Raw genomic sequence first — 13099 nt, 5'->3', positions numbered from 1 at the left:
TGCTGACGTGTTTTGTTAGGTACGCATTTTGTAGAATCTCCCCTTGGTGCTGAGCTCTGAGAAGAAGGGCCCTGGTAAGGATGAACTGGGATTTAACAGATTTTTAGCTTCCACGTTATATGGACTTGCCTAACATCAGGCAGTCGTCAGCTTATCTGGACTTGGGGTGCAAATCCGATACATATCTGAACCGTATTCACCTCTCCAGGAATGCTTCTTTGGGAGGTGAAATGTTTATTGTAGCTCATATTTGGTCATGGTCGTGGCTTTACCCCCACGATAAAACTATAACCGTGGTTTTGCAAGCATATTTTAAACTTGTGTTTAGGATGTTAGCTAAGTAGTACATCACATCTTCCGTGCTCTGAAGTGTGAGAATGTTTCAGTGTGTCGCCTTAACCCTAGGAGAAAATCCGGGGTCTACTGAAGGAGACCACATGTGACACTTGTTCTGATTTTGATGTGAAGCTAAACAGGTCTGGGATTTTTTTCTTTTTTTTTCAGTGAAACTTGCTCACATGTTCAAAATTGCCCACCGTGCCTTGGTTAGCTTAGCCATAAAGAAGTCACCTGTAGTAGGATGGCAGTACTTGCCTCTTTCAGTACATTCCAAAAACAAAAGTGCAAGCAATTAGCATCACAATAGGTCATGTTTTGATAAATCGGCCACTAAGTGCTACTCAAAAAAATGAAAGATTTTGCCTTCTGTCATTAAGTAGGAATTTAATCTCCAGTCAGGTGTTGCAAAGAGACCGCCCACCAGGTGTTCTAAGGGCATTTGCAGAAACAGCAATGAACTTGATCTGCTTATTGCCTGAGTTGTCACGCAGCTCTTACCACACAAATTTGGCCACGGAGGAGATCCAGGTGCTGCAGGACCCTCCCTAAGCTCTGGCTATTTCCGGAAGTCAATGCTAAGTGTGTGATCTTATGAAAATAATACACTGCCTTTTCCCAGTCGCATCCAAATTAAAGCACAGGTAAATTTTTCCTAAGGCGTTCATTGAACCAAGGCTTTTGACAGTGGTTACAACTAAGGAAAGTTGAAATAGCCAAGAAGACTTGAGTCCTTTGAATGGTGTTTATTCTTTCTTGAAGTAAAGGGTGGGGGGGGGGGGCGGGCAGGAGGGCAGCAGTGCCCTGTCAAGACATAGCATGAGGAACTCTTTGATGATGAAAGGAAAGGCCCCGCGGGGTGCCGTAGGCTAGTGGGGAGCCTGGGTCTAGGGTCCAGGCAGCAAAATGACATTAATGGTTTGGTACCACCTCCACGGAACAAACCAAATTTGACAATTTCTGTCAAAATCTTTTTAAAATGCACAGACTTTTTGACCCAGGAACTCCACTTCCAGGGATCTGGCCTATAGATATTACTGCGCGATTTCACAGACAGATGTGGACAAAGAAAGGCGCCTGCCATATCAGGAAACAAAGGATGTTGCGGCCATCAAGCTGTCAGCCGCTGCAGCCGCCCAGACTGTGCGCCCTGAGCGGATTCAGGACGGAGAAACCCAGGATGCCGGCCCCAGATAGCTGAGGTGCATATCAGAGGAGTCATTTCAGTGAGCCCGGACCCTTGCGTCTTCCCGTACACAGAAAATTGCTAAATTCATTAATTTGAGATGTCTGGTTTTCTTTAATTAACAGTCATCATTCGATGTTCTGACGACCTGGGTTTTTTTTTTTTTTTGCAAAAACTCCTACATATCCTGGCTTCTCCCTTACAGTCTCTCCAAGTGATCTGAGAGCCTCTCTCCCGGGCCTAAGTGCTTAGTATGTCCACCAAATAGAACGTAATTCTCAACTTCAAGGTTGTGGGGGTTTTTCAGTCGACACATATGTGAGGGTGTTCAGTGCAGCATTGTTTATAAGACTGAACACAGATTTAAATATCCGTCAGAGCCGGTTTAAAGAACCTTCCGTGCTCCAGGGGACGGAATACCGTGCTGCAGGAGAAAAGATGGAAGTTGCACCTCATGTGCTGAAATCTGTATTGTGTACAGGAAGCAAGATGCAGAACACGTATGGTGTGCTGTCATGTGAAAAAGGAGGACACATGGTATGGTGTGCTGTCATGTGAAAAAGGAGGAGGCAAGGGTGGGCGAGAAGGGGTCGGTGTGTGCTTGTAATATGCATAGGAATTTTCCCGGAAGGGGGCTTCAGGAAAGGGGTACCAGGAGATGGCAAAGCGGGACACTTCCTTTTGCATTATTGGCATGTTTGGCTGCATTTTATTTATTGTTTTGGGGTTGCAAAATGTCTTCACCGGATTAAGCAGTAGCTGGGCTGCCATCATTCGGGAAGGCCTTGGCAACGCCGTGAAGGAAGGCAAAGTCGTCTGACCCCTTGAGCCTGAGCCCCTGCTGCCTGACGGTACCGCACCACGGCCCACAGGTACAAAAGTTTGATTTCGTAAAAATAATACAGTCTACATAATCATGCACTTTGCATCTTGAATGTTCTAATTTCTTCTTTTAATTCTGGCTCCCTCGCACTAAATTGATCTCATGACCCACCAGTGAGGCCCCAGTCTGAACTAGACTGCTACAGGCGTCAGACTTGCCACCCTCCCTGTCCCTTTGTGGCCTCCCTGGGCTGTCTGTCAACCCAGGCCCTCCAGTCCCTGCTGTCAGGGGCCTGGTGGAGCACCCGCTTCTCTCCCCAGATTTGCATTTTATAGGCCTTCTGAAGGGTGGCCTCAAGCCAAAGGGAGACTAAGGCTGGGAGGTTCTGAAGCCCTGTGGCCTCTAGGAAGGCCTTTTGGTGCCTCAGTAACGCCCGGGTTGCGGGGGGCTCCGGAGCGCCCTTTGGAAAAGAGTGACGCCGTCACTTAGGAACCCAGAGGCATTGCCACCTGGCCCGGGCTCACCCTGAAAAGCTCTTCCAGAGTTTCACTTGACCAGAGTTACTGACTCTGGGTTTGGGCTGGGTTTGAAATCGTCTCTCATTTCTCATCCTAATTCAAATAAAATGGTGCAGCAGAAATCTAGTCCTCTGAAGAAGATGCAGATTCTGACGGCATTGGAACCTACTGGAACCAACAGCCTTCCTCTCCCCTCCGCCCCCTCCCCCTCTCCTCGCCTGTGCTAAGAAGCCCACGTCGGGCCAGGTTTTCTGAGGATATGGGTATGACCCCCTCCTTCTCATCCTCCTGGCCTCACTGTCCTGTCAAATGTTCTGCCGCTTTGCCAGGCCTGTGGTATAACTTGGTCACAAGGGTAGAACGTGGCCGAGGAAAGGGCCGCTTCGACTTCAAAATGATCTGTATCCTTCCATCATCTCCAGGGAGTGATGCTGAAATTAGACCAAGTCTCTCACTGATGCAAACAAACCCCCACCCCCTCCCATGTCCAATACCCGGTGCCGCCGTGAAAACAAAGTCTGCTTGTCACGCAGCTGTCACTTGGCCCAAACCGCTCAAAGTTAACACCTAGTTAATCACATTCTCCTGTGTGTATTCCTCGGAGGGCCCTCTTTCTCAATGTTAATGCGTTGGCTTAAATAAAATCGGTCTGGTTCCCCTTTTCATAGCAGCTTAAATCTGTCCCAAGTTGCCCAAAAAAGTGTTTATGGAACTACTCACGGGTCCTCCAGGGAGATTTCCAGATCAACACACACGCGTGAGTGCCCGGCTCCTGCGGAGACCCACACCCTAGCCCACTTGGGGCCCCCTGGCTGGAAAGCCAGCCCAGCACAGAGCAGCACTGGTCTGAGAAGATCCTCTGGCACTTCCGGTCACGCGGGGTCACCCGGGAGATGCTGTTGCCCAGCTGTACTTTTCCATTTGCACATAGATGGGAGCGTAGGATCTGACTCTTTCATTGATAGTAAAAGGCACTAGGAGAGAAGGAGATTGGCAATGATCGGATGTTTTCGTTTTGCTTTGATTTTCATCGGTGCCCTGAAAACACTATTTCAAACGTCTTCATCATCTCATACGGAAAATAATAACCTCAGTAATATCTGTGAACTCTGAGGGCCCTTATATTTGAAGAGGGCAAATCTTATGCCGGTTTCACAAAGGACTCGTGCTTTTCTGGGTCCGGTGAGATTCACTGGGGATTTCAGTCCACTTACAACTGGGAACATTTCCCCATCACAAAATCCATTGCCAAAATGGACACCAGTTGGCCTCCTGGTTGACAATCCCAGAAGGGAAAGTTCTGGGCTCCAAAACTAAGCGATTTGCTCAAGAGTTGAGACAGTAGCAGGAAATCATGCTGTCTTGACCCAAGGTTTGCTCTCTGCTGAGGATAACGGAGAGGTTGGGGCCGCAGGGCCATCAGTGTCACAAGTAATCCATTCAGAAATAGCAAAAGGCCTTCTACTATAACAAGGAACTTAAAATAGTTTCAGCCGGACTTAAGCATACTTGGGCATTAATAGTCGTTTAACTTAGCGGGAAGAAACCACTGCGTCTTAGCTGGTGGTGAAGCTGATGGAGGGGGAAGATGAAAGAGCTGCTTCTCCTGAAGTGAGCGTGTTTGACCAAATTTCAGGAAAACGGGCGAATGGCTCTCTTTCTACTCCTTGTGGCTGGAGGTGTGATTTGCACGGACCACATCAGTCTCAGGTAGAGTGAATCGGCTCGCGGCGCTGTGAGGTTGGCATTAAACCTTTCACACCTGGGCCTTCCCCGGCGGTCCAGTGGTTGAGACGCCGCGCTTCCGCTGCAGGGGGCGCGGGTTCAACCCCTGGTCGGGGAGCTTGGATCCTGCATGCCGTGTGGCATGGCCCCCAAAGTAAAAAATAAACCTTTCACAGCGGGCAGCCCTACAGTCCAAACTGCAGCCAATCTAGCTGAGAGCTGCCCGTTTCCTACTAAGTGCAGCCCGACACGGGTGCCCGTACAGCCAGCAGCAAAGCTTATCCCAATATTGTGTCACATTGAACAACATCTTCGAGAAAATGTCTTAAATGGACAATTCTTTTAGAAGACCATCAAAATAAGATCAACAACCACTGAGAAGTCTGTGGAATCTGAAGCATGTATAAAATCGCCCCCCCCGCTTCCCCATGGGCTGTATTATTTCCCCCTTTTAAACCAATATTTATCATATAACCGTGGTTTTACAGCCAAGCCATCCTGAACATGTCCCGTCCAGGGAACACGGGTGGAAATGACCCCCCCGGCTCTGAGACCCCCGCCTTGGAGCTGAGCCTCTCCCGCCCCCAGCCCTGCTCTCTCCCCTGCAGCGAGGGGCTGCCTCCCCCCGCCCCCCGACTCTGCTCCGCGGGCCCCGCCTCTCCACCCGTGCGCCCGTGGTCCACGTGGCCGCTCACACGTGGTCACTCGCGGTGGCACCGTTCCCGCAGAGGCCGCTGAGCTTCCACGCCGGCCGCGGCAGGCTTCCTCCTCCTCCTCCTCCCAACGGGGACACGCTTTTTCACGGGGCCCCGAACTGGGAGGCAGCCCTCGATTTCTCCCAGCGAGCGCTTATTCTGTTTAGTCTCCCCTTCTGCCCACTCTTGAGTCAGACCTGGGGGCTCTGCTCCCACCTTCACCGCTTCTGGGTGGGCCCTCTGCACCCGCAGCTGCGGCCTGGGGGGTCGCCAACAGCGGTGTCAGCCCCCTCGCAGGCTCGCCCTCACCCCGCCTCCCCAGCCCCCCCCGGCCCCCTCCCAGTCCGAGGGGGGGACCGGACACCCCGAGAGACTGGCAGCTGTGCCCCCGTCCCGTTCCAAAGCCCCCGCTTCTACTGCCTCGGCCTGTGATTCACGCAGATGGGCGTGGAGTGGAGCCCCGGCTTCGTGGGTGAGTTTGTTGACTGAAAAAAAAAAAAAAGCACAGCCTGAAAGTTGCCAGTTCAGGAGTCTTACTGAGGGCCCTAGCCTGGGGGTCAGCCTCTGAGATCGCTCTGAGGGACTGTTCCGAAGACGCAAGGGAGGGTATGTAGGAGGTTGTGCTGAAAAAAAAGAAAATGTAGCCCAACGTCAAAGGGTGACCGTGAATCACAAGCACAGACGTCTGAGGTCAGTGACTTTAGTGCTTCTCCGTGCGTGGGAAGACGCAAGAGTCTGGGCTCAGTGAAATCATTCCTTTCGCAGCATCTTCCCAGGGCCAGCATCTGGCCTTCTCCCTCCTGAGTTCCCCCCACCAGGCGGCAGCTGCAGTAGCCGACAGCTTGACGTGGGCAGCGTCCGCTGTTTACCGGAAGGGCAGGCAACGTTCTCTGCCCGCAAGTTCTCACCTCGCCAAGGAAGGCTAGAATCCTCAACTGTCAAACCTGCCTCTATAGCCCAAGAAGCACAGTTCGCTGGGTTTTGTGAACACAGTGCTACCAAGTGATATATACAAAGTGCAAGAGACGAGGCACCACAGGCACAGGGCATGTGCAAAATGCACGTTTTCAGAACGTTTAATTAAGAGAGAGGGGGCTGAAGAATGAGACTTCAAAGGAAGCATTCAACCTGCACCTTCCCCAAGTGAAGTGGGGACGGGTGGTTTCCAGAATAGATGCCCAGATGGGCGTTTGAGTGGCGTCCTCTCGCTGGATCGCCTGCTCTGGCTCTAGGGGCGTCGGAGGGCCACTTCTGGTAAATGAAAAGCAGGCACGTGGAGACCCTGATGAATGTCTTCATTGGAATTGTCCTGCTGTGGAGGTCGAGGAGACCCACGGAAGATTCTGGTTTCCTAAGTAAGCTGTGCTTCTCAAGTTCAAGGTGCTGTTTCTTTCATGGAACTTGATTAGCAGCTAATTAAACGGAGGAAGGACAGTCCGCAGCACAGGTGACCAACAGGGTTCCCGCTGCAGACAGGTCGAAGCAATGAAATGTGTGAACCCCGCTGTTGGTGTGTTTCCGGGGCTGTGAACGCGATGGCCTGGCCAAGCAACAGAAAAACGCAACCCGTGAACGCCACGGCCAAGGCCCACTCTTCTACAAAACATGTGCTCCCTTCTCTGAAGCAGGGGGCATCACCAGCTCAAAAAGTAAGCCCAGGACCAGTTTCTTCTGAGGCGGGGAGCAGGGCACAGCCCGCCGACAATGGCCGATTGCGATTTATTAGTGGCGGGAAGTTCGGAATTGAACTTCACCATTGGGATTTACTTGCATTTGAAAGCAATGCAGTTAGCAGTCCATCTTTCAACACTGAAAGTATTCTGTCCACTTTTCTATCCTTCTGATGAATTAAGGGCTTATGAAAGGTGAGGGGTTGAAAACATTAACAGCTGAAGCTCTTAGTGGATCTACTTGCCAGTTCGGGCTGGATGGAAAAACACAGGGGCCAATTTTACATTGTTTCCCCACCAATTCCCATCAGCCGTGAACTGCGATGCTTTCCTACGTCTGCAGTGAGTGGATAATAAGAGTTCCCGGCCCTCCGGTTCTCCAAGCTGTTTTGAACGAGGTCTGCTAATTGAATTCAGTTGTTTGCAGTTTTAAATGTTCCGTATTTTCCACAGAGCAAGAATGTATTAAACTCATGTCATCTGTCATCCAAGAAGGATTGGAGCCTGCATTTTTATTACCAACTGACTCGTGTTCACGTTCATCCTCGAATTTTTTCTGAAATGTTTACAATGTAATTAAAAACAATCAAGTCAAACGATCTATTTGAATTGGTCCCTTTGGGGGAAGATGAAGGAGCAGGAAAGGTGACATCATTTTGCATCGTTGCCTTCTCACACAGAAATACATCATGTAATCCGGTCACCAAGAGCATTCTGTAATGCCACTGCTGATTTAACAATTACAGAATGTTGTAATTAACCGTTCAGATGCTCTCGTAGGTTTTCCCATTACAAATGATCCTGGAACTTGATTAATTTCAGCGTTGAGAAAGCTCCTGGATTTGGTAATGTTGCTTCCCGCCATGCACACCTCCAGGGAAAACTATGATCTGAATCCTGAAGTCGGACCCAATTAAACTCTTGCATCTTCCCCGCTGCGGCCGTAGGACGAACCACTTTTTCAATCATGGCTCAAACAGGCTTGTCGGGTTTCTAGGGCTCTGCATGCCTACTGCCAGCCGTGAAAAAGCATTCCCTGGGAACAGCCTCATAATGGGGAAGAAAAATGATAAATCTACCAAGGCAGGAGCCACGCTGCACGGTGCTGGCACGGCGCTGGCTAAACATCGGGGCAGCTGGGCCTGGTTAGGAGCCCGGCTGCTGGCACAAGAGTTCGCCGCTTTGCTGGGCATAAAGCGGTAGGTAGCCGAGACATCACAGAGCAGAAAATGAAACTTCTGTATTGAAACGTCAGAAGTGGAGAAAGGCTTGCAACCCAGTTTGCCTTGGGGCTGACTAAGTACGGAGCAAACCCTTAGATAAGACGTGTCACATAGGAAATTAGCAAGCAGGAGCCATCGATCATGTCTCCTTATTTTTTTTTTTTTTTGCGGTACGCGGGCCTCTCACCGCTGTGGCCCCTCCCGTTGCGGAGCACAGGCTCCGGACGCGCAGGCTCAGCGGCCACGGCCCACGGGCCCAGCCGCTCCGCGGCACGTGGGATCCTCCCGGACCGGGGCACGAACCCGCGTCCCCTGCATCGGCAGGCGGACTCTCCACCGCTGCGCCACCAGGGAAGCCCATGTCTCCTTATTTTTAAAGTTAGTTTTAATGATTCCCCAGACAATGTACAGAAACCACATTCATGCCTTGAGTTTCTCCTCCAGAGAGTTGAATGTTGGGTAATGTTGCTCCATCTGACTTTTCCCCTGACTTTGGTATTAAATAAACAAACACCACCAACAAGGAAAACCTCGGGGCTAATTAAGATCAAGCAAATGAGTTGTCAAAAGAAAACTACCTTCTCTTCCTGGGAGGATGGTTGCCAGTCTGTTTGCTTTGGAGGATTTAGACAGCTCTGCCCTGCTGGGCATTAAATACAAACCTCAGATTTGCTGCAAAGAATGTTGTTTTTAAGAAGGAGATTGGGGAATTCGCTGGCAGTCCAGTGGTTAGGACTCCACGCTTTCACTGCCGAGGGTGTGGGTTCAATCCCTGGTCAGGGAATTATCCCGCCAGCTGCAGGCGGCCGAAAAAAAAAAAAAAAAAAAAAGATGTTTTTTGCATTTTCCTCTCTGACCTAAAGCAGGCGGTCTCTGGCATGTAATACAGATGCCAACCTCTTTTATCACTCTCAGTTTATAAAGCCATGGGACATTAGGTTCACAGCGTCAGAGGCGAGGACCAGGGAGCCAGGCGATCGCGATGAGGCCTGCGGGACCCTGAGCCCCTCACCAGTTCTGACACCCAGCGCCTGCACCCCGTGAGTTGCTTCATCACTATCGACTCTGCTTAACCCGCTGCCCATGCATTAGCACATCTTTAAGATGAGCCCAAATCCTTCTATACATTTCCCCAAAGTTCAGCAAAGAGTGGTGGTTTTTTAAATGCGATTTGAGCAATAATTAGCTAAGTCTTTCTCATTCGTGCTGGTTCACTGTTAGCCAAGCGGAGCACGGCAGCCCGTCCTTTGTGTTTAGAGGGATGGTACATTTGATGTCACGACCCGGCTCAAGGTGCGCGCCTTCCAGGTGGGCTCCAGCACCACCGCCCTGGGGTCAGAAGGGAGGTGGCCGCAGGTGTCCCGCGCTGAGCAGACACAGCCCGGACCGGTCTGGAGCTGGCCAGGCCGTGCTGTCCTCCCCCGTGTCTGAGCTGTGGTGTAGGAACATTCCAGAGTGTCCACCAGCCGCGCACTGGGGTCTGAACAGAGATGGCAGTAGCACCCAGCAGCCCGGGGCAGGACACAGACCATTACCCACGCACCAGGGGCGCACGCTGGGGCACGCGGGAAAGGAAGTCGGGAGAGGCCCCGAGGGCCAGCCGGGTTGCCCAAGGCACGTGCGGAGGCTTTGCTTTTGCAGATTTTGTTCCCGGACTGGATGTTTGCAGCACCTCCAAACGGGAAGCGGCTCAGGCCACCCCACAGCCTGGAGAGCCAGGTGGACCCAACACCTGAGGCTCTTGTTAAGCCCGCCCCAGTCAGCTCCTGACCTGCCAGCCACGGGTGCCATGGGGCAGAGGCTCTGCGGGGCGCCATGGGCGGGGGAGAGTCGGATGGAAGGGGTCAGAGGGTGTGGAAGAGGAAGAAGAGGGGGTGGAGAAGCTGAGGGTCTGCAGCGGAAAGGGTTAGGAAGGCCTGAAGGAAAAGGCCGGTTTGGAAGGAGGCCAGCACAGAAGGACCCTTCAAAGCCCGAGGGGCTGGTCCAGGCCAGGTCCCAGGACCCAGTCTCCTGCAGCTCCTCGGCCCGCAGGGAATAAGCAAGGCGGGCTCTGCCGGACTCAACACTGTTTTCTGAAATGAGGGATGCTCGAGCTAAACCCCATCTCCATGTTGGTGCTTCGGGGGAAAATCCCATTAGAACTTCTGAAGCCCAGTCGGATTTATGGCTGGAGAGGGCTGGATCCATGGGGATTGATCTGTCTGGTACACCTGCACCTCCCCCTCCCCAGCCAGCCGCCAGCCAGCCCCTGCTGAAAAACCCTGAGCTGGGCTGAAATGCGCCTTGCTGGAGACGGCGGAGGTAAAACAGGATTTAAAGGCAGTGCCTTTTACCGGGCAACCTTATCTGGCTTAACTGCTCTGCGTTTTCAGCTGTGTGTGGATGTGAAGGATAATTACCATCGCGTGTTACCTGAGATTACAGGGTTGTGTTCCAACTAATGACGCCACGAGAACCAAGCGGTTGTTAATATTTAATCAGTCTGTGGGCTTAACAATTGGATCAATGAGGTATGTAATTACATAATTATAAAAGACATTTCAGATAGGAATGGCTGGTACTGGTATTAATACCAAAGGTGAGAGCTGGTAGAAATACCCCACCGGGTCATTTCAGAAATATCACCAAAGAAGGACCTTCGAGGGGAGGGGATCCCTTAGAAAATGATGAGCGCAGACTGAAAACCTTTTCCAGCATGGACGTCTTCTCTTCCTTCAGGCTCCCCCTACGGAACAGCAGGCCAGATGTTTTACTGACGTCACAGATAACGATCACTGCAGTATTTAAATGGACCCCAAGAGAAAAGCTCCAGAATTTTCTTAATTGCATTCTAAAGGTGAGTGATGTTTAGTGGCTGTACGTGCTGGTGGATTTTTGCTTCTTTGTTTATTTTTTATTTTTGGTTGGCATTCAGGAGAGACTGACCAAAAATCGGGCCGTGAAGCCCCGTGCCACCTTCCTGGGGCTGCAGCTCCCCACCCCGGGTGGCACCTGTCTGCCAAGGGCGCAGCCCACATTGTCCCCGCGGGGGGCGCTGCCGGCATCCCCGCGCTGCACCTGGGGTTGCAGTTTCTCTCTGGTGCTCGTGGCTCCTCCGTGGAAAATGCCATTTCTAACCGAGGGGCTGGGGGGTGGGGGGCTGGGGGCAGGCAGCCAATCAGCTGAGTGTCCCTGCTCCGCGGCCCGTGCCTGCAAACATGGCAGAGAGCCCACTAAAGGCACCCGGCAGGTGGAGTGCCCAGACTGGAGCTGCAGTCGGCCAGGACTATGGCCGTCGGAGATATGAATCCCAGTGTGTGTGTGTGTGTGTGTGTGTGTGGAATTTACTGTGGGGAAATCCATATCCCTCGAGAGCCATTTGTCAAAGCTGCAAACAAGCCCTCTCCCCTCGCCCCCCTCCTGCATCGTTTTAGGCATCAGCCGACCGCACCTGTGCCGGGGCGCAGGGGTGCGTTGTAGCTCGGCACACCCATCCCCTCCCCCCACCTGGCAGCCCAGCCCCCGCCCCCTCCTCCAGGGCTTGGGGCCCCCAGCCTGTGCCTTCCCTTCTTCCTGGGCTGCGGGAAGGATGGTTCCAGAAGCCGCTGTTTTGCACCTTGCCTGTGTAGCAGTGTCCGTCGGCACGTTCCAGCGCTGGCTGGGAGCAGGGCCCTCCCGGAGCCCCGGTCTCCACGGAGGGTGACACTGCAGTTCCGGGAGATGCGTGATGATGCGGAGGTCGGAGGCCGCCCTCTGTGGAGGCCTTCCCCAGCCTCTCTAGAGAGAGGGTCCATCTCCCCTTGCCCTGGGCCCCGCCGCCTTCGTGAAGCTGAATGGCCCGTCAGGAAACCGCGGGCCCAGGCGCCAGACAGACGTGGGTTTGGATGCTGGCCCTGCCCCTCACTGTCAGCGTGAACCAGCAGGTGACTCTCCGTCCCACGCCTTCGCTTCCCCCTCCAAAGAATGGGCCGATTCTGCTTCGATCGGAGGCTTGTGGGCAGGGAGGGGAAGCCCAGCCCTGGGGCAAACACTCTGGAGACTTGGGTTTTCTTCCCCTCAGGCTGCCTTGGGTTCCTTATTGGTGCCACCGGCGGCGGTGAGTTCCTCAAAGCAAGGAGGGGTGACTCCTCATCACACCTCTTCCAGACTGCCTGTTTGGGCATCATTTAAGGGACTGGCATCCTTTGCCCGTGGCCAGAAACCACGGTGTCCCTCTGCAGCGAGCTTCCTGACGCTCAGCATTTTCACCAGGCAGGATGCCAGCGACAGAAATTCAACTCGAAGCGGGGAAGGTGGGGGGCAGGGTTGGCTAACCCAGCCAGAAAGTTCATGCAGCTGCCGCCAGATGCCCAAGTGATGAGGTCACCAAGGCTCCATCGCTGGTCCCCTCCGGTTTGCTGGGTTTATTCTCCAAACAGACCTGCCCGTGGGGCTGGCATGGGCCGGGCCTTAGAGCTCACGGCTGCACCGAGCAGCCTCCCCGCTCGGCCAGCAAGATGTCCAGGGGAGGACCTGGGGCCTGGCCATGGGTCTGGGCTGTGTGCTGTCCCTACTCAAGCCCCGGTCACCTGCCCGCTCTGGGTCTGGGACGGTGCAGTGAGTAGAGAGCCCCCCGAAGCACACAGGCACGCCCGCTCTGTGGAGTGAGGGCTCCCCCAAGGAAGGCGTGCTGGACACACAGAGTCAGATGTCCATTCCGGTAACCACATTGCCCAACCGGAGAGAAAGCGGGAGACTCCAGTTGGAAGGCCCTGGGTGGGGTTCGGAGGCCGGGGGAGGCCCTGATTCCATGAATCTCTTTTTATGAGCGTGGCCACAGCTGTGGCGTCTCTGATTCTCCGGGGGCCCCCGGGGTGGGACTGACAGCCTCTGCCTGGAGACAAAGCCAGGCTGCGGGGACCGGGGAGCAGGGGGTGAGCCTGAGAGGCCTCTACTCCCTGGGCC

General features: G+C 53.3%; 1 protein-coding gene across 29 annotated transcripts in view; it reads left to right on the top strand.

Annotated features, from left to right (window-relative positions):
* Nucleotides 1–13099, top strand: part of ZNF438 (zinc finger protein 438) — a 222298-nt gene that overhangs the window by 186375 nt on the left and 22824 nt on the right. For 19 of the 29 annotated variants that reach the window (XR_003681733.1, XR_003681745.1, XR_003681746.1 and 16 more), the window contains exon 6: nucleotides 10895–11012. The gene's annotated coding sequence lies outside the window, so the exon portion shown is untranslated. Of the gene's footprint in view, nucleotides 1–1369; nucleotides 1539–1574; nucleotides 2395–8321; nucleotides 9217–9817; nucleotides 9896–10548; nucleotides 10687–10894; nucleotides 11013–11784; nucleotides 12079–12212; nucleotides 12252–13099 lie in introns of those variants that run through there. The other 10 variants (XR_008618474.1, XR_003681748.2, XR_003681750.1 and 7 more) reach the window with 10 other exon arrangements.

The sequence above is a fragment of the Physeter macrocephalus genome, chromosome 11 (assembly GCF_002837175.3).
Source record: "Physeter macrocephalus isolate SW-GA chromosome 11, ASM283717v5, whole genome shotgun sequence".
Taxonomy (NCBI): domain Eukaryota; kingdom Metazoa; phylum Chordata; class Mammalia; order Artiodactyla; family Physeteridae; genus Physeter; species Physeter macrocephalus.
Note: the sequence above shows the minus strand (reverse complement) of the source record. Positions and strands in the feature narration are given on the sequence as shown.